Raw genomic sequence first — 25,080 nt, 5'->3', positions numbered from 1 at the left:
CCCGGGTCTCCTGCATTGCAGGCAGATTCTCTACCAACTGGGCTATCAGGGTATGGAGAAGGGGAATATTCAAATCCAGCTGATTCCAGATATCCTGTCCCACATAGTGTGGGGAGAAAAAAAGAAAAAATCTGAGAAACTCTTGTGAAGTTTACAGCCGAGAGGAATGGGTTCTTAAAAGACTGAGACTTAATCCTGGGACTAAAGGATGATTCCCCTTCCCTAACTCCTCACCACTACACTACTAAAGCCTAATTTCAATAGTTCCTTTTATCACATATATCTGTCAAGAAAAAAATTGCAAGGCATACCAAAAGGCATGTCTCCTGAGTCTCCTGCATTGCAGTTCAGTTCAGTTCAGTTGCTCAGTCGTGTCCAACTCTTTGAGACCCAATGGACTACAGCACACCAGGCCTCCCTGTTTATCACAAACTCCTGGAGTTTACTCCAACTCATGTCCATTGAGTCAGTGATGCCATCCAACCATCTCATTCTCTGTCATCCCCTTCTCCTTCTGCCTTCAATCTTTCCCAGCATCAGGGTCTTTTCAAATGAGTCTGTTATTCACATCACATGGCCAAAGTATTGGAGTTTCAGCTTCAAAATCAGTCCTTCCAATGAATAGTCAAGGCTGATTTCCTTTAGGATGGACTGAATGGATCTCCTTGCTGTCCAAGGGACTCTTGAGAGTCTTTTCCAACACCACACTTCAAAAGCATTCATTCTTCAGTGCTCAGCTTTTTTCATAGTCCAGCTTTCACATCCATACATGACTACTGGAAAAACCATAGCTTTGACTAGACAGACCTTTGTTGGCAGAGTAATGTTTCTTCTTTTTAATATGCTGTCTAGGTTGGTCATTAACTTTTCTTCCAAGGAGCAAGCGTCTTTGAATTTCATGGCTGCAGTCACCATCTGCAGTGATTTTGGAGCCAAAAATAGTAATAATAATGTCTGCCAGTTTCCATTGTCTCCCCATCTATTTGCCATAAAATGATGGGACCAGATGCCATGATCTTAGTTTTTTGAATGCTGAGTTTTAAGCCAACTTTTTCACACTCCTCTTTGCTTTCATCAAGAGGCCCTTTAGTATTCTTTGCTTTTTGCCATAAGGATGGTGTCATCTGCATATTTGAGGTTATTGATATTTCTCCCAGCAATCTTAATTCCAGCTTGTACATCATCCAGCCCAGTGTTTCTCATGATGTACTCTGCATAGAAGTTAAATGAGCAGAGTGACAATATACATTGCATTACAGGTGGATTCTTTACTGTAAAGCCACCAGCGAAGCCCTAACAAAGGGCAAAAAACACAATTAGAAAATACAGAGTAAACATTAGGATCAGAGGTGGCAGAGGTGTTGGAATTCTCAGACTGGAATTTAAAACAACTAAGATTAAAATGCTAGGGACTCAAATGGATAAAGTAGACAACATTCCAGGACAGATGGGATATAATCAGAGAGAAAGACATTCTGAGAAGAAAAGAATCAAAAAGGAATGCTAAAGATTAAAAAAATTAAAGCAACTGTAAGAGAAATTAAGGAGGCCTTTGTTGAGCTCATTAGTAGATAGGACACACTGAGGGGGAAATAAAAAGTCTGCACTACAGCATATTATGAATAGAAACTTTGAAAACCCAAAATAAAGAGAATAAAGACTAAAGAAAGAAGAATATAGTATTCAACGACTTTGGGACAGCTACACAAATTATAACAAATGTACTAGGAATACCAGAAGAAGAAGAAAGAAAAGAAAGAAAGAAGAAAGGAGGCAGGGAGGAAGGGAGGAAGAAATGAAAGTAGCTCTTTTCCCCCTTTCCTGTTTGCCCATTTCTGTTCCCCTCTAAACCTGAAAGAACCTAATTAATCTGTTGATTCTTTTCCTAGATAAAAAGAAGAAGGGAGAATTAAGTAGTTAAAGAATGATTAGCCCAGTACCCCAACAGCCCCCTTAGTAATATCACAGGCAAGTTGGCTTCTGGAGTGTCAGCCAGCCTGGACACAGAGGAAAATAATGCGGAACCCAAACTCCTGCCTCAGTGATTCACTGAGATTCTTCCACCCCTTTTCGTTTTACAAACTATCATGACTGAGCAGAATCTTTAGAGCTGGTTTCAGGACATGAGTCAAATTTCTTTTCTAATTAAAGTACTTTTACTTTCTATTGACATTTACATCTTGAATTAATGGAATTGAGTGGTGAGCAGCAGAACCTGTGTTTGGTGAAAGAAAGTAAGGAAAGAAATATATTTTCATGGATTGACCCTTACTTCCTCTAGGTCTTTGCTGAAGCTTCACTTTCTCAACTAACAACTTATTTAATATTGTAAAGTGACATCCTGCTGAAACTTCCTATTTGCTTTTCCTATTCTTTGTATTTCTCTTTAGTATCTATGATCATTTGGTCAATATATGTTTCACTTATTATCACAGTTGTTTGTCTTTACCATCTATGTAAAAAATGTTAGCTACATGAGAGCAGGAACTTTCTACTAAATCAGGAAGTGAATAATTGAGTGAACATTTTTGATATATAGCATTCTCATAGCTTCCAAGGATTTCACCTATGGTGAACATAGATTTGATGATCATTACACATTTATTTCTAAGTCCTACAACTTTTATGTGGCAGTATTTTTTAAGTATTTTTATAAGAGATTATTTTATGATCAACACCTTATTTTATTTATTAAAATGTGAATTTAATCATATGCCTTCGGAATCTAGGCTTGCATTAAAAAGCAAAGTTTTATTGTAAATAAGCACATGGTCCTTTGAGAAACAATATTCAACAAGGCAAGATTGTGCTACTGCTCTAATAAATATACCATCTTAGGGTTTAGCAGGGCAAAGATTCTAATAGGCTGGTCTTCACCCAAAGAAGCCTACAATTTGAACACAATGGGAATGCTGTATATGCAAAGAAAAATTGTTAGTAATTTGAAAGGAAACTTAGCAGGTTTTGCCTGCTGAGGGAAGCTTTGGCAGCTTGACATATTTTAATTGGCTGTCTATTCCAGGTATTAAAGTGAGCAAAAGAAAATAAAATAATAAGAGGAAATTGAGAGTAAGAAGCAAAGATATTCAAAGAAATATTGAAGAAGACTTGAATGATTGATCTATGGGAATTGGCAAAAATATATATTAAATTATGAGAAAGTGCTGAGATGAGAATGCTATAATTCCCAAGAGGTGAAGGTTGAGAATTGGATAAATTGTGAACCAAGAAGCATGGATAACAAAAAGAGTACATATATTTTTGTTCAAAAATATATTCAAATAAAAATATTAGTGTTAGAATACTTGAATCAGAAAGTGAAGACTGGCTTGGCAGGAAAAAATAATCATCAGCTGTCACTTCCTTTGTTTTTAGAGTGATATATAAGAACAACAACAGAAATAGTAGAAAATAAGTGGCAAGTTACAGAAAAATCTAAAGGCCTATGTTTTTGGTGAGTGTATAAAAGTCAAATGGTCAAAAATTATCTGTAGAGAAATGGTCTAAACATGGCAGTTTGAAAGTGCCATCTGAGTTAATGTCATGTGGCTTGGGCAAGCCTAACAGAAGATAAGGAAAGAAAACTCTGACACTTCAAACGTGAATACATGAATATCTGTGCCTTGAAGAGCCATTGGCTGATATGAAAGTGAGAAAGATCAAAATAGATTTTACACACACACACACAGAGGGTTGCCACATTTTGTTACCTACTGAGTTTTGGACTTTGAAAGATGGCAAATAACCAGGAGATAATGATGAAAAAAAGTGCTGGACTGTAACAGTCAAAAGTATCAAAAAGCTTTCCTCTTGCTAAAAGTATATGGTGAAAGTTTAATAAAATGAAGATGAAGGTTAAAATGTTGAGCAGTAATATTAAGTAATATTTGCAAAATTCCTTGATGGGAACCATCATACTTTTAAGGAACACAGACTAATAGTATAATAATAAAAGAAGATACCTAAAAAGTCCAAGTTGAATTTTTAAAATATTTAAAATCGTTAAACATGCTAGTAAAGTAATGCTCAAAATTCTCCAAGCCAGGCTTCAGCAATATGTGAACCGTGAATTTCCTGATGTTCAAGCTGGTTTTAGAAAAGGCAGAGGAACCAGAGATCAAATTGCCAACATCTGCTGGATCATGGAAAAAGCAAGAGAGTTCCAGAAAAACATCTATTTCTGCTTTATTGACTATGCCAAAGTTTTTGATGTGTGAATCACAATAAACTGTGGAAAATTCTGAAAGAGATGGGAATACCAGGACACCTGATTTGCCTCATGAGAAATTTGTATGCAGGTCAGGAAGCAACAGTTAGAACTGGACATGGAACAACAGACTGGTTCTGAATAGGAAAAGGAGTTCGTCAAGGCTGGATATTGTTACCCTGTTTATTTAACTTATATGCAGAGTACATCATGAGAAACGCTGGACTGGAAGAAACACAAGCTGGAATCAAGATTGCCGGGAGAAATATCAATAACCTCAGATATGAATGACACCATCCTTATGGCAGAAAGTGAAGAGGAACTCAAAAGCCTCTTGATGAAAGTGAAAGTGGAGAGTGAAAAAGTTGGCTTAAAACTCAACATTCAGAAAACGAAGATCATGGCATCTGGTCCCACCACTTCATGGGAAATAGATAGGGAAATAGTGGAAACAGTCAGACTTTATTTTTCTGGGCTCCAAAATCACTGCAGATAGTGATTGCAGCCATGAAATTAAAAGATGCTTACGCCATGGAAGGAAAGTTATGACCAACCTAGATAGCATATTCAGAAGCATAGACATTACTTTGCAAACAAAGGTCCGTCTAGTCAAGGCTATGGCTTTTCCGGTAGTCATGTATGGATGTGACAGTTGGAGTGTGAATAAAGCTGAGCACCAAAGAATTGATGCTTTTCAACTGTGGTGTTGGAGAAGACTCTTGAGAGTCCCTTGGACTGCAAGGAGATCCAACCAGTCCATTCTAAAGGAGATCAGTCCTGGGTATTCTTTGGAAGGAATGATGCTAAAGCTGAAACTCCAGTACTTTGGCCACCTCATGCGAAGAGTTGACTCACTGGAAAAGACTCTGATGCTGGGAGGGATTGGGGGCAGGAGGAGAAGAGGATGACAGAGGATGAGATGGCTGGATGGCATCACTGACTCAATTGACGTGAGTTTGAGTGAACTCAGGGTGTTGATGGTGGACAGGGAAGACTGGCGTGCTGCAATTCATGGGGTTGCAAAGAGTTGAACACAACTGAGCTACTGAACTAAACTAAACTGAACTGATAATTTATAATAATAATAATATATAAATTATTTTTTATAATAAATAAATAAATAATAAATCAGTGCAAGCCAAAAATGGCAGAAAATAATTATTGACTTATTCTATGATTGACATAAAGAGTTTATATTATACCTTTAAATCTATTGTTTTAAACAACAGTCTGTCCATGTTAACCTTTTTACAAAATGTTTCTCATTGTATTCTTACATATGAGTATTATGCATTACAAGACATAATCCCCTTTTTTTTTTGCTTTATTGTACTTTGCTGATATTGCATTTTTGACAAATTGAAGATTTGTGTCAACCCTGTGTCAAACTAGTCTATCAGCACCAGTTTTTTCAACAGCATATGCTCACTTTGTGTCTCTGTATCACATTTTGGTAATTCTCACAATATTTCAAAATTTTTCATTATTATATTAATATTTGTTACGATGATCTGTGATCAGTGATCTTTGATATTACCATTGTAATTGTGTTGGAGCATCAGGAAGTGTACCCAGGTAAGTCAGTGAACTTAATGGATTGTTGAAATGACAACAGAAGATTTACTATCTTACATAAACTTAGTTGATAAAGCAATAGCAAGGTTTGAGAGGACTGATTCTAGTTTGGAAAGGAGTTCTACAGGTAAAATGTTTTCAAACAGTATTGCATACAACAGAGAAATCATTCATGAGAGGAAGAGTGGTTGGATCCAGTAAGTTTCACTGTTGTCTTAATGTAAGAAATTGTCACAGCTACCCCAAACTTCAGCAACCACTACCTTGATTAGTCAGCAGTCATCAACATCAAGACAAGATCTCCTGTCAGCAAAATGATTACAACCTGATGAAGGCTTAGATGTTGGTTAGTATTTTTAGCAAAAATATTTTTAAGTTAAGGCATTTACACTGATTTTTTAGACAAATGCTATTGTATATTTAATAGACTAGAGTATAATGTAAATACATAGTTATATGCACTGGGAAATCAAAAAAATGGCATGACTCATTTTATTGTGCAATTTGCTCTACTACTGTGGTCTGGAACCAAAACCACAGTATCTCCAAGCCAAGATATGCCTGTATAGTGCAGTATTACTGAAAAGAAAGAGAAAGATCAATTATTTTATGACTTATTTATGATTGTAAAATGCAATGAAACAAGTGCCATAGAAGAAAAAAGCCTGACATACTAGTATGGGAGAAAAAGGATTGATATATATATATATATATATATATATATATATATATATATATACATTCTTAACATCTATATAAGTAAATTTATAATACATTAAGTGCTTAATAATAAGCTTTCCATGTAGGTCAGTCAGTCAAGCATCTCCCCGCAATGCGGGAGACGTGGGTTCAATTTCTGAGTCGGAAAGTTGCCCCAGAGAAGGAAATCACAACCCACTCCAGTATTCTTGCCTGGAGAATTCTTGCCCCATGGACAGAGGAGCCTGGTGGGCTATGGTTCATGGGATCGCAAGAGTTGGACATGACTTAGCACTATCTTTCTTTTTTTCTTTCTTTCAAGCGCTTAATAAGTCTCCGGGATGCTATTAAGCATGTTACATACATTTTCTTATGTAAACACAAACACCCCTAAAAAAAGGTAAAGTTACTATAAGTTCATTAAAATAATATCCCAAAAGAGAACTACGAAAGTTCAGAAAAGGGAGCTATTTCTTTCTGCAGAAGTTTCTCCACAAATAATGTACTATGAAGATAACTTGCTTTAAAACTCAGCCTTGATGAGAAGGTAGGATTTGGATGCACAGAATAGGAGAATACAGCATTCTATATGGGTGCAATATTGTAAAAAATATATCAAAATGGCAAAACAAAAGACACATGTGGAAAGAGAGGAAAGCAGTTGATGTGTAGCAGATGTGCATGGTGGGAAATACTGTAATGAGAGAAAGGAAAAGCTAAGCTGTATCACGTTTGCCATATGCCATAACAATATGTAAGATCATGGAACTAAATTTCTGGATATTAATTGGTATCACTGTAATTGTTCCAGTTATTTTGAATTCTTTGTCTTGATATAGAATTAATAATCTCATTGCTGAAAAGTAAAGTGAAAATACAGATAATGCCCTTTAGTCATTAATTCTACATATATTTGTTAAATGTTTAATTATAAGCAAAGATTAATGTGTATATACTGTTCATTTTTCTTATTTTTATCTTACCATTACAATTTTTGATAGAAATAAAATACATAGGTTTGTGATAGAAAACAGTGACATTTCTGAACATTCCTACTTGAAGATTCATTCTGTCAATGATGTAGTTTCTCCTAAGGTAACTGGAGACGGAAATGGCAACCCACTCCATTATTCTTGCCTGGGAAATCTCTTGGACAGAGAAACTTGGCAGGCTACAGACCATGGGTCCCAAAGAGTCAGACATAACTGAGCACACTACTTGAGTCGAGTCAAGTAGTAGGTCATTGTAGTAGACGTATTCTAAGGTAACCTCAGTGACTCACAGCCTTGTATAATTCCTTCCTCTTGAGCAGGAACATAACTGTACTTACTGCTAGCCAACAGAATAGAGCAAAGGTGAAGGTATTTTGCAGATGAAATTAGTCTTAAACTGTTTGATTTTGAATTTAGAGAGATTATCCTAGGTGGGCCTAACTTAATCAGGTTAAAGCCCTTTAAAAAGCAACTGGTGGTTTTCCTGAAATCAGAGACTCACTGTTTTGCTGGCCTTGAAGAAATAAGCCACTATGAGTTCTACAACCACAAGGAAAATAAATTATTTCAGCAATCTGAGGTTACACTTGATGCTTCCTCTTAGTAATTTTCCATCTACTGACCCCTACCCTGCTTGTTGGCTATAAATCCCTATTTATCCATGCTATATTAAGAATTGGGTCCATGTCTACAATAAGGTCTCTTTTCCTGTATTGCAAAAGTCCTAAATAAAATCAGGGTTTTTTTGCTGCTTTAACTACTGTTTAGCTCTGGTTTTTTGTTACCAGAGCTAAGCCATGCCAGGACTCTGGATTCACAGCAATTAGTATGTTGTGTTAAACCATTGTTTGTGGTAATTTTTTATATCATAATAATAAATATAGCAGCCAACATAAAAGTATATCTTCTTCTTTTCAGTAATGGGAATGAAAAATTTAAAATTCTACATCTGAACACAGAGTTCCCCTCAAAATAACAGTAAAAAAATTGCATATGAGGAATAAACAGTGTTCTCCCAAGCACGTATTCATGGTTCCTTAAATCTTTTGTGGATCATGCGGTTAGTAAGTATTTTCTTTCCTACTGTTTTTACAATCTTTTCAAAGTATTGCAAAGACTGAAAAAATATTAACAAAACAAAAGCAGCAATCAAGAACACTTGTTTTGCTAACAATATTTTGACAATGTTGATAAATATGCCTTTGGAGATTTGAGAATGGACCGCAAAGATTTCTAGAGATAAATTCTAATATCTTTTCAAAGTGCATAGGAATTATTCACAAAGCCTTGTTTAGCCATATTTTTAAAAGGATTTAGATTGATAAGAATCTGGAGATTTTAATGCTATTTTTCTTGACTTATATATATTGACTGATTTGGTTTTAACTGGAATGAACCACCAAGAAGAGTTAAATAATTCATATGGAAGTATGTTAACTCTAAGTGGCAAGAGACTCCAGGAGAGTCCTGAATAATAAATAAAAGCATTTCTTCTTTGTTAGCCTCTCATATCTATGCTTACCGAGCATCACGCTGAGTATCCAAAGAAAGTGTGTGTGTGTGTGTGTGTGTGTGTGTGTGAAAGAAGCAAGATACTACAGAGCCAACTTCAGGCTATCTTCAGAGCATCTCTTGCTGTGCCAGCCAGACAATTAAATCACCACATTCCCTTGGTGAGCTACCTGGAACACAGCAGTGCACAGAAAGTGAAATTGAATTTGTCTAGCTTTTAACCATTTTCTTAGAACCATTTCAAGTGGGATTTTGAAGGACTGATTCTTAATGATTGTTTGCTTACTATACTATTATATTTTATGTAAGTGAATTTTTCCAACAAAGGATTTTTCCAACAATTTTCCAACACATTTACTAACTGAATACATCTTAAATGGAAATACAATTAAATAACTGTATTGATAAAACACAGAAAATAAAACAGAGTTTTAATGGCCACATAAAAAAAGTGGCCCTGTATTATTAATCAGCTGCTGTGGTTTCACAGTATGAAGATATGACTAAGATCAAAGATAAAGCAAAACCAAACAATAATGCTGAAATAGTCTTTTGTGCACTACAAAACTGAAAGAAAGACATTAAACATGTAAAAACCTAACTCTGAATACAGGACAAGGAATCTTATACATACTACTAATACCACAGCTTAAGAAATGATAAACATTCATGTCATAAAGAACACTGTCCGAGTATGAAAGCCATCTACTTTCCTTTTAAATTGAGTAAACCTAATCAACTGTTATACCAGTAACAATGTAAAATCTTATACACAGAATGATTATTTCAATAATGATGAGAAATGATTTATGGATTCTGTATCTAAGCTCTTCATATTACCTCATCTTCAATTCTTTTAAAATTCAGTGGAATTATACAACTCAAAGAAAATGATCACGTTTTATGTAATATGAAGAAGAAAAAAGATTAGCATAATTCTTTTTTGATATTTAGGAGATCATTCTTGTAGCAAAGACATCTCTTTTCCATATATTCTTATATTTACTATATATAGATTTGTTTACTATATATTAAAGGTAGTTAAATTTATGTTCTAAAATATTTCCTTATAACAATATCCCATATGGAGTTATCCTTTGATGAAAATCTGTTAAATATCTTTCAGATTTCACAGATTTTGCTTAGAAATTCTGACTCTCTTAAAATATTCGTATTAGAAAGTTCAGGTGTTAACTTTTAATGGCTGCCATAGTCTGAACATTTGCATCTTCTTAAAATCCATTTGGTGAAAACCTCATGTCCAAGATGATGGTATTAGGTGGTGAAGCTTTTGGGAGGGGATTTACTCATGAGGGAAGAAGCGGTCACGAATGATATTAGATTTATGAGAGCAAGCTAGGGCAGCTTTCCCCTCTCTGTTCTCTGTCCTGTGTGGATACAATGAGAAGACAGCAGAAGAAAAGCCTCACAAAAACTCGACCATGCTGGCACCCTGATCTCAGGTTTCTAGTCTTTAGAAATATGAGGAATCAATGTTTATTACTTAGAAGCCACCCACGACTACTTTAACAAGATGCCACAGACTGATCATGAAAAATTATTTAATTTTGCTCCAAATATTTGTGTAGAGATTCTGGAAGAGAATTATTCAGATGGTTTGTCTACATGATGTTGATTGGCAATTGAACCTGGATCTCCCCCAGTGCAGGTCTGTCTGGTTCAGTCCCTGGGTTGGGAAGATCCCCTGGAGAAGGGAATGGCAACCCACTCCAGTATTCTTGCCTGGGGAATCCCATGGACAGAGGAGCCTAGCAGGCTATAGTCCATGGGGTCATAAAAGAGTCAGACACTACTGAGTGACTAACACACAGATGAAAACAGTTGTCTATCTTAATATTTTATTATTTTTACACATGAGTTACATTAAAGGATGATAATTGTGAGAGATTATACTCTCTAAGGAAGGTCACAAGGTTATCCTCTATCAGACATGCTTGTCTATAATGTGGCATTGTTAGTCTCTCATGAAGAGATGGAGTTCCCTCTATACATCACTTTTAACCTGGAAGGTCCTATTACTGCCTTGACTATAGAGTACAACAGAATTGATGTGGTGCCAATTCCAGGGGTTCACATTAACTAGCCTGGAAGCTTCTACTGCCTGACATTTGAAAGCTGATAAGCTTTATGACGTGCAATTACACTGACACCAACATGCTGTGAAAAGTTCAAAGTTCATGCTCATAGAAGGTGAGCTATCTTGTAGAGACAGACAGAGACAAAGAAAAAGAGATCAGAATCATCAAGATTCTGCAAGACATGGAAATAACCTAAGTGTCCATCAAGGGATAAACGAAAAAAAAAAACATGATATTTGTATGTATATCTATTTATCTAATGGAATATTATTTAACTATTAAAAAGGTTGAAATCTTCAAAAAAAAAAAAAAAAAGAATCATCAAGATTCCAGACATTTGAGTAAAAAAAAAGTACATCATAAAAGTGAGAGTTCAATTCCCAATCAACATCATTTAGACAAACCAGCAGAATCTTTCTCTTCCAGAATCTCTAAAACAAATATTTGGAACAAAATAAAATAATTTTACATGATCACATTCCATAGTGTTTGCTATGCATTTTTTTTTTTCACATGGATTTTGTTAACTGGAAGCAGGATACAGATATAATAAGAGAGAGGAACCAGGAATGATCTTAAAAAGGCTATAAGGAGAGACTGGAAAGACAATGAGGGAATTATATTCAGACTAGATCATGTACTGGTGAAAAGTTTAATGAAACTGGAATCGTTGATAACATAGAAAATGTTTTATAATGAATTCAGAGAAGGAGATATCCAGAGAGGATGTGGCCAGTACTAACTGGTTTCTTTCAGCTTTAGAAGGTCCAAGCCAACTTCAAAGGCCATGCAGGATGGAACCACATGGAAAGAGAGAGATCAAGTCCAAGGAGCTCCCAGGTGCCTAACATGCAATCAATAGGTCATCTTAAAAGTGCTTCTTTCAGCTTTAGCAGCCCCAGTGACAGATACTACATTCAGAGGCACACCATCTGACCAATCACCTTCCAAATTCTTACATATTAGATTGTGAGCAAAATAAATTGTTTCTTTAAGCCAGTCTGTTTGGAATGGTTTTGTTACGAAGCAATAAATAGTTAGAATCTAAAGATTGCTTTCTTTTTTTTGTAACTATAATTTAAATAAATTTCACCATTCCTGTTTTTTTATTTGCAGAAACTGTTAGAATGATGGCTCTAAATATGTCATTTAAGGCTATAGAAATTTCTAAACAATAAATGGCATCTTGATTTAACAGCTGTGTAATTGGATTTTTAGAATTGTTTTGTATTTTCTAAAATCTACATAAAAGGATTAATTTTTAGTAAATGTTATTTTCAATATGTTTTATTTTATTTAAGGGAAGCCAACTAAAATAGGTAAGTCTAACTATTTAGACATCCAGAAATAATAGTGTGTGTCTCAGTTTTTTGAATGTAATATTTCATTGCTGTATGCCATCCATTTTGGTTGATAAGAAGTTTGTTTTCAGACTATTTGTCATTCTTGTATAATGTTTCTCTTTTCTCTCTCTTACAGCTTTAAATATGTTTTTTCTTTACTATGTTCTGCAGTATCACTATAACGGAGTAGGTATGGATTAACTGTATTTATCCTTTTAGCAGTCTGTGTGTATTTCAATCTGAAGACTAAGATAATTCTTCAATTCTGAAAAAAAAATCTTAGGCATTTTCACTTAGGATAAGCTTTCCATCTACTCTCCTTTCACATTAGCTATGGTTGAGTTCTAAGTATATTTTCTATACTCTCAATTTCTCTTCCTCATCTTTAATTTCTTTATTATTCTATGCTGAATTCTATGTGAACTTCTCAGTACATTCTTCCTGTTTGTTACGAGGACAGTTATAGTGCCATAAGAAGTTGTATTTTTATATGTTACTGTATTTTAATATCCAGGATCTCAATTGAATTTTAATATCCAGTAAGTCTTACATGATTCTTTGATTTATAGTTTCTTACTGTTTTTAGGAATGTTATATGTTTTCCATTGTCTTTTTAAGATTGTCAATGTACTTTAAAATCATTTTGAAAGTTCTCTAATGTTTTCATTTCATCACTTTCCTCCTATTTCTCAACTGTTGATTTTGCTGGTCAATTTTTTTCAGTGTTTGCACTCCTCATATGCTTGAAATATTTGCAAAAGGCTCACATATAAAGCCTCTATCCCTCCCTCCCTCTCTCTCTCCCCTCCACCCTCTATTTTTGTCCAGTAGTTTTGGATCTGCCTCCACCTGGCCTCTCTGACCCAATTCTGGAACTAGGAATTACATTAGCTCTCATACAGCAACAACCCAGGGCTACTTCAGATCCAGTCACTGGGCTAACAGGCAGTTCATCCCAGACCCCATCTGCAATGATTTCTTCACTTTCCCCATCCTTTCAAGATGAGTAGCTTTATAAAAGTGATAGCTCTTGGAAATGTTCAATTCTTTTTAGGTCTCCTTTCCTGCATGGATGCATAGTCTTATTCCAGCCTTCATATCCGTATCAAGTAGATGGTTCTTTTCCTCTGTCCCAAGTGATCTGCCAACTCAATATCTTCACTCCACATGGGGTGAAATGTGATGATGCCTCTGCTTACTTAAAGTTCTTAACATTCAGTTCAGTTGACTTCAGTCGCTCAGTCATGTCCGACTCTTGGCGACCCCATGAATCGCAGCATGCCAGGCCTCCCTGTCTATCACCAACTCCTGGAGTTCACTCAGACTCATGTCCATCGAGTCAGTGATGCCATCCAGCCATCTCATCCTCTGTTGTCCCCTTCTCCTCCTGCCCCCAATCCCTCCCAGTATCAGAGTCTTTTCCAATGAGTCAACTCTTTGCATCAGGTGGCCAAAGTACTGGAGTTTCAGCTTCAGCAACATTCCCTCCAAAGAATACCCAGGCCTGATCTCCTTCAGAATGGACTGGTTGGATCTCCTTGAAGTCCAAGGGACTCTCAAGAGTCTTCTCCAACACCACAGTTCAAAAGCATCAATTCTTCAGCACTCATCCTTCTTCACAGTCCAACTCTCACATCCATACATGACCACAGGAAAAACCATAGCCTTGACTAGACAGACCTTTGTTGGCAAAGTAATGTCTCTGCTTTTAATATGCTACCTAGGTTGGTCATAACTTTCCTTCCAAGGAGTAAGCGTCTTTTAAATTTCATGGCTGCAGTCAGCATCTGTAGTGATTTTGGAGCCCAAAAAAATAAAGTCTGACACTGATTCCACTGTTTCCCCTTCTATTCCCATGAAGTGATGGGACCGGATGCCATGATCTTCGTTTTCTGAATGTTGAGCTTTAAGCCAACTTTTTCACTCGCCACTTTCACTTTCATCAAGAGGCTTTTGAGTTCCTCTTCACTTTCTGCCATAAGGTTGGTGTCATCTGCATATCTGAGGTTATTGATATTTCTCCTGGCAATCTTGATTCCAGCTTGTGTTTCTTCCAGTCCAGCATTTCTCATGATGTACTCTGCATATAAGTTAAATAAGCAGGGTGATAATATACAGCCTTGATGTACTCCTTTTCCTATTTGGAACCAGTCTGTTGTTCCATGTCCAGTTCTAACTGTTGCTTCCTGACCTGCATACAGATTTCTCAAGAGGCAGGTCAGGTGGTCTTAACATTAGTATGCTAATAATATTTTTACCAACTTATGAAAATATTTTCTAAATTTCAGTTATGTCATGTTTGGAATAAAGGGAAAAATGTGAATTCACAAAGCCATCTTAATCAGAAACCCCTTGAGAGCTCACTATTGCTTATGTTCCTCATCAGCATATATTTCCCTTTCATCTAGACACCAAAGCTTCAACCCTAAATATCAGGCAATATCCATCTTTTCCAGATATCTAGATACTGTAAAAAATATTTAGCTATGGGTGAGTAAAGACAATAAAATTGTTCATTGAAAAGAAAAGAGATTAAACCCAGTTTTTAAAATATCTAAATTTTACTGCATAAAATCTATAAATAACTATAAAATATACTTTAATAACAGCTTCTCTTTCTTTCTTATCCCAAAACAGGGAATAGATCTAGAATAGTTGAATTAAGAGTTTGCTTCAGACTATGACTAGTTTCCATTTTGTAGGTATTTGATCCTGTTTTATATACCTGGCTGCCTTGCCAAACTTACATTGAGTCTTCCATCATTAACCATTGCCCTTTTTTTTATTTTTTAACCTTGTAAGTCTTGTTAATGATTGTGTAATACTTCCTTTTCTATTTAACCAGATCCCTGGAAGTGTATTTCTCTCAGTGGGGTCTATGTTCTTGCTCTACTCCGGCTAGGGTAAAAGACTTTTTTTCTAGTATCCGAAGTATAGTTAGTTAACAACAGTATGTTAGTTTCAGTTGTACAGCAAAGAGGTTTAAATATATATATAATATATATGCTATTTTTCAGATTATTTTCTATTGTAGATTATTATAAGATTTTGAATATAGTTTCCCATGCTAAATAGTAAGACCTTGTCATTTACCTATTATATATATAGTAGTGTATATCTATTAGTCTGAAAGTCCTAATTTATCCCTCCCCCACTTTTCCTCTTTGGAAATCATATTTGTTTACTATGTGAGTTTATTTCTGTCTTGTAAATAAGTTCACTGTATAATATTTTTTAGATTCCACAAAAAACTGATATTGTATGACATGTGTCTTTCTCTCTCTGACTTACTTCATTTAGTATAATAATCTCTGGGGCCAACCGTGTTGTTGTAAATGATATATGTCATTTTTATGGCTGAGTAATATCCCATTGTATAAATTAATCACATCTTCTTATGCATTCATCTAGCAAAGGACACTTAGAGATAAAATTGTTACTATATGCAAATGACACGATACTGTATATAGAAAACCCTAAGCCTAGAGACAAAAACTATTAGAACTGATAGATGAATTCAGCAAGGTAGCAGGATACATTATTAAAAGAGAAATCTATTGCGTTTCTTTTCAGTAACAACAAAATACTCAAAAAAGAAAGTAGAAAAGTAAAATAAATAAATAAAAATCCCATTTAAAATCACATCAAAAAAAAAACAACTAGAAATGAGCCTGACCAAAGAGGTGAAAGACTTATACACTGAGAACTATAAAACACTGATAAAGTAAATTGAAGATAATTCAAAGAAATGGAAAGATATCCCATGCTTTTGGATTAGAAGAATCAATATGTTTTAAAATGCCATATTACTCAAAGCAATTTACAGATTTAGTTCAATACCTATAAAACTACACATGATATTTTTCACAGAACTAAAGCAAACATTCCTAAAACTTGTATGGAGCCAAAAGACCCAGAATTGCCAAGCAATCTAGAGGAAAATGGACAAAACCAGTAGCATAACCTTCCCAGACTTCAGACAGTAGTACAAAGCTACAATAATCAAAGGAAGGTGGTACTCACACAAAAGCAGACATATGGTGAAAGAATTTTTAAACCAACTTTGTTGAGAAAAAGCTGACATAAGTTTACATCTAAAAAGAGAAACCTCCACTGACAAAATGATGTAAATTCCATGAATCTTTCCACCTAACACCACTGAATTTTAATCATAATCAGTAGTTTGCTTTGTATTAGTGCATAGTTTGACCATGGTCACGTAGCTATTCCTGATGTTACCTGGATCAAATAAGTACACACAATGTCAAGTACCAACAGTATATACAGAAAGGCATGGTTCTTACCTTTAAGCAATCTGTTTGGAAGGACAAGAAGAAATATTTTTAATGTGTAAATTTTACTCTGTGTAGGTTGGATTGAAAGAAGATGGAAACAATAGAGAGATTAAATAGGAGAAATTTGTAATAGCAATTTGAGGTAACAAGGGCCTAGGTCACAATGATGGTATGGGAATAAAAAGAGCAAACCAAGAAAGATGCACAACAGAAGGAGTCAACATACCAGGAGACAAGGCCTAAGAAATAAAAGAGGAGTAAAATTGATAATGATGATGATGGTAACAAGGGTAAGAGCAAGAAGAACAAAAGCAGGTTCAATTTGCTAAGTGCTGACTGAAATATTTCAAGTGGAGGACAATAAAGTCATATTAGTGATAGGGAGAGAACCTGAAAAGAGAATAAAAGAGGAAAATGTATGAGTTTATAGAAACCCCAAATGTGATGTGACTGTAGGTTATGCAAAGAAGCAGCCCTGAGTTAGGAGAAGGCAATGGGTATATATTTTCAGGCAACAACGGAGACAAATTTTTTAAAGGCAGCAAGATAAAGTGGAGCAGCACATTAGAGAACACTCAAGAAACTAAGTAAAATGAGAAGGGTTTTTTGCTGAGAAGATAGAGTTACTCTTATCAAATGTATATAAGTTCTGAGGACTTAGGAAATTTTATATTTTCTTTATCACTATAGCAAATAAGTAATGAAGCAATGTCTTTTTTATTATGTTTTATTTCTACATCTTCCTGAATATGAATATTTATGTTCTAATTGTTTTGCTTAATTGCCAATAGCATCTCTCTAAAGCATCAAATGCCTGCAGTAAAAGTCAGTATAGAAAACTAAAAATGCATTCTCATTTTCATCTGTAATTTAATTCAAAAGAAAAGTTATCATTTCATACATGCAGAAACATGAAGTATGTGTGAATCTACAATGGCTATTGGAATTATCTCTTTGGAATGTCTTAAAGTATCTTGAAATACACCGTGAATTAATAAAACTGCAACAATTTTCATGGACTTTTTCTCTTTCAAGCAACAAAGATCCAGAAAGAGAATAATTACTAGGATATAGAGATTGGAGTGACCATTTCAGTTTGTTTCATACTGCTTTTGTTTTTTGACTTAATGTTTTTTGATCAGTCAGCATGTGCAATGTCACTAAAAAACACTAAAATGACATATTAATATGAAGCTCACATAGAGTGGCTTGTATTCCTTTTTACCTGGGCACGAGAGCCTCCTCTGTAGAGTGCTCCATAGAGAATTCTGTAACACTGGGTGGCGCTATATACTAACAGAACAATATTTGCTTGCATATAGGCTTTTCTAGCTTCAGGTCATTTTTGCAGTCTAGATATCAAGCATCACTAGATATTATTTTTCTGGTCCTTCTGATATTCCACTCACACAACCGTCTGCTGCAAATTGGCTGACTAACAAGGAAGTGTCAACTATGTTGCTCCAACTAGGTAATATGTTCATGATAAAGTATTATGACCAATAAACTGGAAGAAAATAAAAACATTTGATAGAGAAGCATTTTTCCCATGTTAATGACAGGATATTTGTTGCAGGGAAACAGCAAACAATTTACAAATTTGCATAGCCAATGAATTCCTAATTAGTATCACGTTTTCTATGACTTTTTTTTTAACTGTGATGTAATAACTCATTAAGTATAATATTAATATATAAATTACTCATTTGGATTTCCCAGTTACTTATACAAACTGAGCTATATTTTTAGTAAATTGGATACCAAAGCATTTATATTCAGAAAGGATAAATATAAAAGTGTTCTGAAATGTTAACAGAACATTTGTTTTACAGTTGAAGACCAAAAAGTTCATTGGAAGAAGATATTAATTAAATATTAGAATTCCTGATTAAAATGAAAACAGAATATGAAGTATATTTCTGAAAGCAGGAGTGTATCATTTTTACTCTTAAAATTGATATATAACAAATACACTTTTTTAAATTATAAAATAAAGAATACTATTAGCATCTGAAAGTCCTCTTTGATCAGCACCTCCCCAGTCCTCACCATTCATGTATGTGTGTGTGTGCTCAATCACTCAGTAGTGTCTGACCCTGCAACTCTCATAGGCTGTAGACCACTAGGCTCCTCTATTCATGGGGTTGTTCAGACAAGAATACTGGAGTGAGTTGCCACTTCCTCCTCCAGGGGACCTTCCCCATCGAGGCATTGAACCAGCATCTCCTGTGTTTCCTGCATTGGCAGGTGAATTCTTTATCACTGAGCCAACTGGGAAGCCCCTCCTTATCATTCATGCCCCAAACCAAGAGATAAAACTTGATACATCTAACCATTCCTTTTTGTATGGTTGAGGTGTGTATATATATATGTATACACACACACACACATATACACACATACACACACATTTTGTATTTTAAACTGATAGGATCATATTATGTATATGGTTCAGGGGGATTGGGAAAATCAGGTGTAAACTAGTATATATAGAGGATAGATAAACAATCAGGTCCTATTCTATAACACAGGGAACTATATTCAATATCATGAAAAAAGAATATATGTATGATTCAACAATTTGCTTTTAAAATTTAAAACATTATAAACATCTTTATGTGTCAACATAAAGGTTCAATCAATTTTTTTAAAGCAGCATGATATTTTACACCATAGATAATGTCCTAAATTCTTTAACCACTTTTCTAATTGAATTTTCAGTGTTTTTCCCCCTTTATTACAAGAAACATTGCAATAAACATCCGTGTGCATGTATCTCTGTGCATGTACTGATATTACTGTTAGATGGATTTTAGAAGCAGAATTGCTGAAGCAAAAGGGATGCATATTTACTTAAGTCTGTCTAATTTTAAATTTCCTCCAACAGTGTTAAGAGAGTGTTTTGCTGGAATCTCAGCTCCAACTCTTGGCAAAAATAAACACCATTGAATTTTAAAAGATTTTCTTATATTTAAACACTGGAATGCTATGTCTCTCTTCATTGCTGAATAAATGTGAAATTGTGGATTATTTTATTTGTATTAGAATTTATGGGTTTTCCACTTTAGTATTATATATTCATATCACTTTAGCACATTGGCAAGTTGAGTTAATACTTATTTTTGTACAACATTAAATGAGATTTTATATTATGGAGTTTATTTTTTGTTAATAATATCCATCATAAACATTTATTCCAGCCTGTCATTTTTCCACTAGCTCTTCAGTGAATATATGCTATAAGATAATAGTCATCTCCATTGCTTTTTTTTTTTAAGAGTTCTGATTTTATGTTTTACTTAAGAAAGCATTTCCCACTCCCAAATTTTCAATATATTTGCATTTACTTCATTCCTTTTATATTTAAGCTTATTGAATTTCTCTTTAATTCTTTTAAAATTCAGTTTTCACATGGCATGTGGGAGGGAGTTAAGCTCTTTTCTCAAGTTTATAGCCAATTTTCCAGGCCATTTATTAAAGCATTTATCCTTTCCCCATTGATTTGAAATACTGCTTTAATTATAAACTCAAGATATCGTTTCTGAGGTTTTGAATAAGTGTTTATGTTCCTTTGGTTTTATTGTTTGTACTTTGTCATATTTTTTATAAAATGTCTATCACTATAATCAAATAATATCAGTAACACTCATAAGTTGATTTTGAAAACATTTGATTACAAAAGGTTTTACTTCTCAATAATACAACTGAGTTAAGCTAAAAAAAGATTGATATTCTCCTTCAAATAATGTTAAAATAAGTTATTTTTATTTTTAACTTTGTTCCTTAATTCACATAGTGACTTCTGAATATTCATCAATTTTTTTCTTAAGAGATTTAAAGATGACTGTCCTGGACTTGGAAACTAACAGTCATATATTTGATCAAAGTATGAATCAATTTATGCTAAAAAGAGACGAGATAATGATTAAGTAATTTTGCAATTATTACATATGTACTTCAGTGGGCATGCTAAAATGTGTCCATGTAAGCTTGACTTTTTTGTAGTCTAATGCTAGACAAACTAAACATTTCTCCTAATAAGTTAATTGAAGCTTTTTTGGACTAGATATTTGGCCTTCTGAGACACTTTTTAAAAACATGATTTTTTAATAATTCCTTGAACCAAGGCTTTCTTTTTCACTTGGAACATCTTAAATAGCAAAAACAGGGCTCCACATCTAACTGATAAAAGTACAATGTTTACATTAATATAGTGTGGATGCTACAAACTGTATTTATTCACATTTTTGACACAAATGTGTGGATTTTTTCATCACCCAACAAATTCCCCAACTTTCTGGACACCAAATGAGTGTCCTACAATTCAACTCAGTACTGACATTAATTACCTGGAGTTAACACTCCATAGGTTAAGGGGTCAGTCTCACAAAGCTACACCCCCCTCCCCCCCCACAAACACACACACACTTCAGATGCCAATCACAAGTTTTAGGCCTCCCGTATTTCTGACTGACTGTTATAAATCAGTTTGATATTTGCTAGAATGATTCACAGAACTCAGGAAAATGCTTTACTTACTGTTAATAATTTATTATCAAAGATAGTACTCAGAAACAGCCAAGTGGAAGGGATACAAAGTAAGAGGGAAGGGCAAGGGTTTTTTCATGCTTTCTCTAGGCACATCACCTCTTAGCATCTCAGTGTATTCACCAACCGGGAGGTTTAGTTATATAGACTGTTTTTCAGTTGCCAAGTTGTGTCTGACTCTTCGCAACCCCATGGACCACAGCACACCAGGCCTCCCTGTCCCTCACCATTTCCAGGATTTTGCTCAAATTCATGTCCATTGCATTGGTGATGCCATCCAAACATCTCATCCTCTGTTGCCCTCATCTCCTACTGCCATTAATCTTTCCCAGCATCAGGGTCTTTTCCAGTGAGTTGGCTGTTCACATCAGGTGGCCAAAGTATTGGCGCTTCAGCTTCAGCCTTGTTCCTTCCAATGAGTCTTCTGTGTTGATTTCCTTTAAGATTAAGTAGTTTGATCTCCTTGCTGTCCAAGGGACTCTTAAGACTCTCCTCTGGCACCACAGCTTGAAATCATCAATTCTTCAGCACTATGCCTTCTTTATTGTCCAGATCCCACAACCATACGTGACTACTGGGAAGACCATAGCCTTGACATTATGGACCTTTTTTGGTAAAGCGATGTCTTTGCTTTTTAACACACTGTCTACGTTTGTCAGAACTTTCCTGCCAAGAAGCAATCAACTTCTAATTTCATGATTGCAGTTACCATCCACAATGATTTTAGAGCCCAAGAAAAGGAAATTTGTCACTGCTTCCAACTTTTCCCTTCTATTTGCCACATGTGATGCGACCGGATGCCATGATCTTAGCATTTTTAGTATTTAGTTTTAAGCCATCTTTTTTACTCTCCTCCTTTACCCTCATTAAGTGAAGTCACTCAGTCATGTTTGACTCTGCAACCCCATAGACTGTAGCCTACCACACTCCTCTGGCCATTGGATTTTCCAGGCAAGAGTACTGGAGTGGGTTGCCATTTCCTTCTCCAGAGGATCTTCCTGACTCAGGTATTGAACCTGGGTTCAACATTGTAGGCAGACTACCTGAGCCACCAGGGAAGTCCTCTCATTAAGAGGTTCTTTAGTTCCTTTTTGCTTTCTGCCATAGAGTGATATCATCTGCATAACTGAGATTGTTATTTCTCCCAGAAATCTTGATTCCAGCTTATAACTTATCCAGCCTGGCATTTGTCATGATGTGTTCTGCATGTAAGTTAAATAAAAGGGTGACAATAAACAGCCTTGTCATACTCCTTTTTCAATGCTGAACCAATCTGTTATTCCATATAGGGTTCTAACTGTTGCTTCTTGAGCCTCATACAGGTTTCTCAAGAGACAGGTAAGATGATCTGGTATTCCCCTCTCTTTAAGAATTTTCCACAGTTTGTTATGATCCACACAGTCAACAGCTTTAGTATAATCAATGAAACAGAGGTAGATTTTTTTTTTCCTGCAATCCCCTTGCTTTCTCTATGATTCAGCAAATGTTGGCAATTTGATCTCTGTTTCCTCTGCCTTTTCTAAACCCAGCTTGGACATCTGGAAGTTCTCAGTTCACTTAATGCTGAAGCCCAGCATGCAGAATTTTGAGCATAATCTTACTAATACAGGAGATGAGAACTGTATGGTGATTTGAAAATTCTTGTGCCCATATTGGGAATTGGGATGAGGATTGACATTTTCCAGTCCTGTGGCCACTGCTGCATTTTCAATATTTGCTGATGTATTGAGTGCAGCACTTTAATATCATCATCTTTTAAGATTTTATTTTATTTTTTTAAATTTTATTTTATTTTTAAACTTTACATAATTGTATTAGTTTTGCCAAATATCAAAATGAATCTGCCACAGGTATACATGTGTTAAGATTTTAAATAGCTCTGCTCAAATTTCATTGCCTTCACTATTTTTATTGACAGGAGTGCTTCCTAAGGCCCATTTGACTTCACACTCCAGAATGTCTGGTCTTACCACCTCTCGTCAAGGCAAAGGGGCTTGTGTAACTCAATGAAGCTATGAGCCATGCCATGCAGGGCCACCCAAGATGGACGGTTCATAGTAGAGAGTTCTGATCAAACATGATCCATTGGAGGACGGAATGCAAACCACCCCGGTATACTTGCCATGAGAACCACATGAACAGTATAAAAATGAAATTACATAGGTATGATTGATTAAATAGGTGATGGTTGGTGATTAACTCAACTTCCAGTTCTCTCTCACTCTCACCCGCAATTATGTGGTGGGGCTGAAACTTATAACCCTCTAAATATGCTTTCATCTTTATGGAGACCAGCATCTATTCTGAAACTATCCAGAGGGCCCTAAGATTCTGTCATCATATTCCATAAACTCAAGTACGGATGAAATTCATGCATACTCAGTTGCTTAGTCATGTCTGACTGCTAGTGACCCAAAGACTATAGCCCACCAGGCTCCTCTGTCCATGTAATTCTCCAAGCAAGAATACTGGAGTGGGTTGCCATTTCCTTCTCCAGGGGATTTTACCAACTCAGGAATCAAACCTGCATCTCCAGTGTCTCCTGCATTGCAGGTGAATTCTTTACCACTGTACCACCTGAGAAGCCCTTTATGGATAAAAGGGCTTATTATAAACATTAAACAAGAGATGCTTCTATACCTCTGTCACTCAGAAAATTCCAACGTATTTAAAAGCTTTTTTAAGCACTGAGGAAAAATACCAACTATGTATTTTTTATTTTTCATTTTATTACAGATGTTTATATAAGAAAAACAATGTAATTTTGGAATACACATTTTTACACTTCTTATATATGTTTTAATGAGAAAAACATTAAATTTTGCAATGTTTAAGAATTATTCCACATATTAAAGCATTAAAATGATTTCTTATAAGCAAAATTTCATTGTAGTCATAATGAAACATTGTAATAATCTTTATGGTAGAATGTATTGATTAAGCAATGAAATCTAGGTATTGTCTGAGTATTTTTCAAATATAAAATACATTCATAAGCAGTGTAGACTATAATTCTGTCATAATACATATATTAATGACTCATAGTTCAGTTTCCTTCAATTTGGTTTCTTTTTGTTTATAATTGGAACCATTAAACTCTACATTTAAAATCATGATGATGACAATCCATGTGTCCTAAAAAAAATCAAGAAGCATTTATTATATCAGGTTACTTTGATTCAACCAAATACACCATTTAAAATATGCCTAATTGACAGTAATTAATTACACCATGTTAGTGTTTTTTCTCCCCTTAGTAATTATTTTTGCCTTCAGCTTGGGATTTACATACATAGCATTCAAATATCAGCAGTAAGAACTATTCAATGTATCTGTCATATTTATTATAGTTGTTTTCTAAACTAGCATGCATTTAAGATCATCATTAAAAATCTAGTTTATCTTCACACTACATGGGTGACTATAAAATCTATACTTTCTTATTTTTAACTTATAAATCAATAAATGATTACTTAGATTTCTTCATAACAATATCCTTTATTTCCATTTTGTTTAAATGTATAAACACCATGAAACCACATTATTTTAATTTGTGTACCTGTCTTTCATGGTGGCTGAGCGGTTGACAATCCCCCTGCTAGAGACATAGGTTCAATCCCTGGACTGGGAAGATTCCCTGGAGGAGGAAATAGCAACTCACTCCAGTATTCTTGCCTGGGAAATCCCATGGAGAGAGGAGCCTGGTGGGCTACAGTCCACGAGGTCACAAAGAGTCAAACAAGACTAAATAAACTACAACAATACTAAAAATTTGATAAATAATTCATATTCTACAAAGAAAGGAAAGAG

The sequence above is a fragment of the Bos mutus genome, chromosome 6 (assembly GCF_027580195.1).
Source record: "Bos mutus isolate GX-2022 chromosome 6, NWIPB_WYAK_1.1, whole genome shotgun sequence".
Taxonomy (NCBI): domain Eukaryota; kingdom Metazoa; phylum Chordata; class Mammalia; order Artiodactyla; family Bovidae; genus Bos; species Bos mutus.
The sequence above is the reverse complement of the archived record's forward strand: the minus strand, read 5'-3'. Positions refer to the sequence as shown.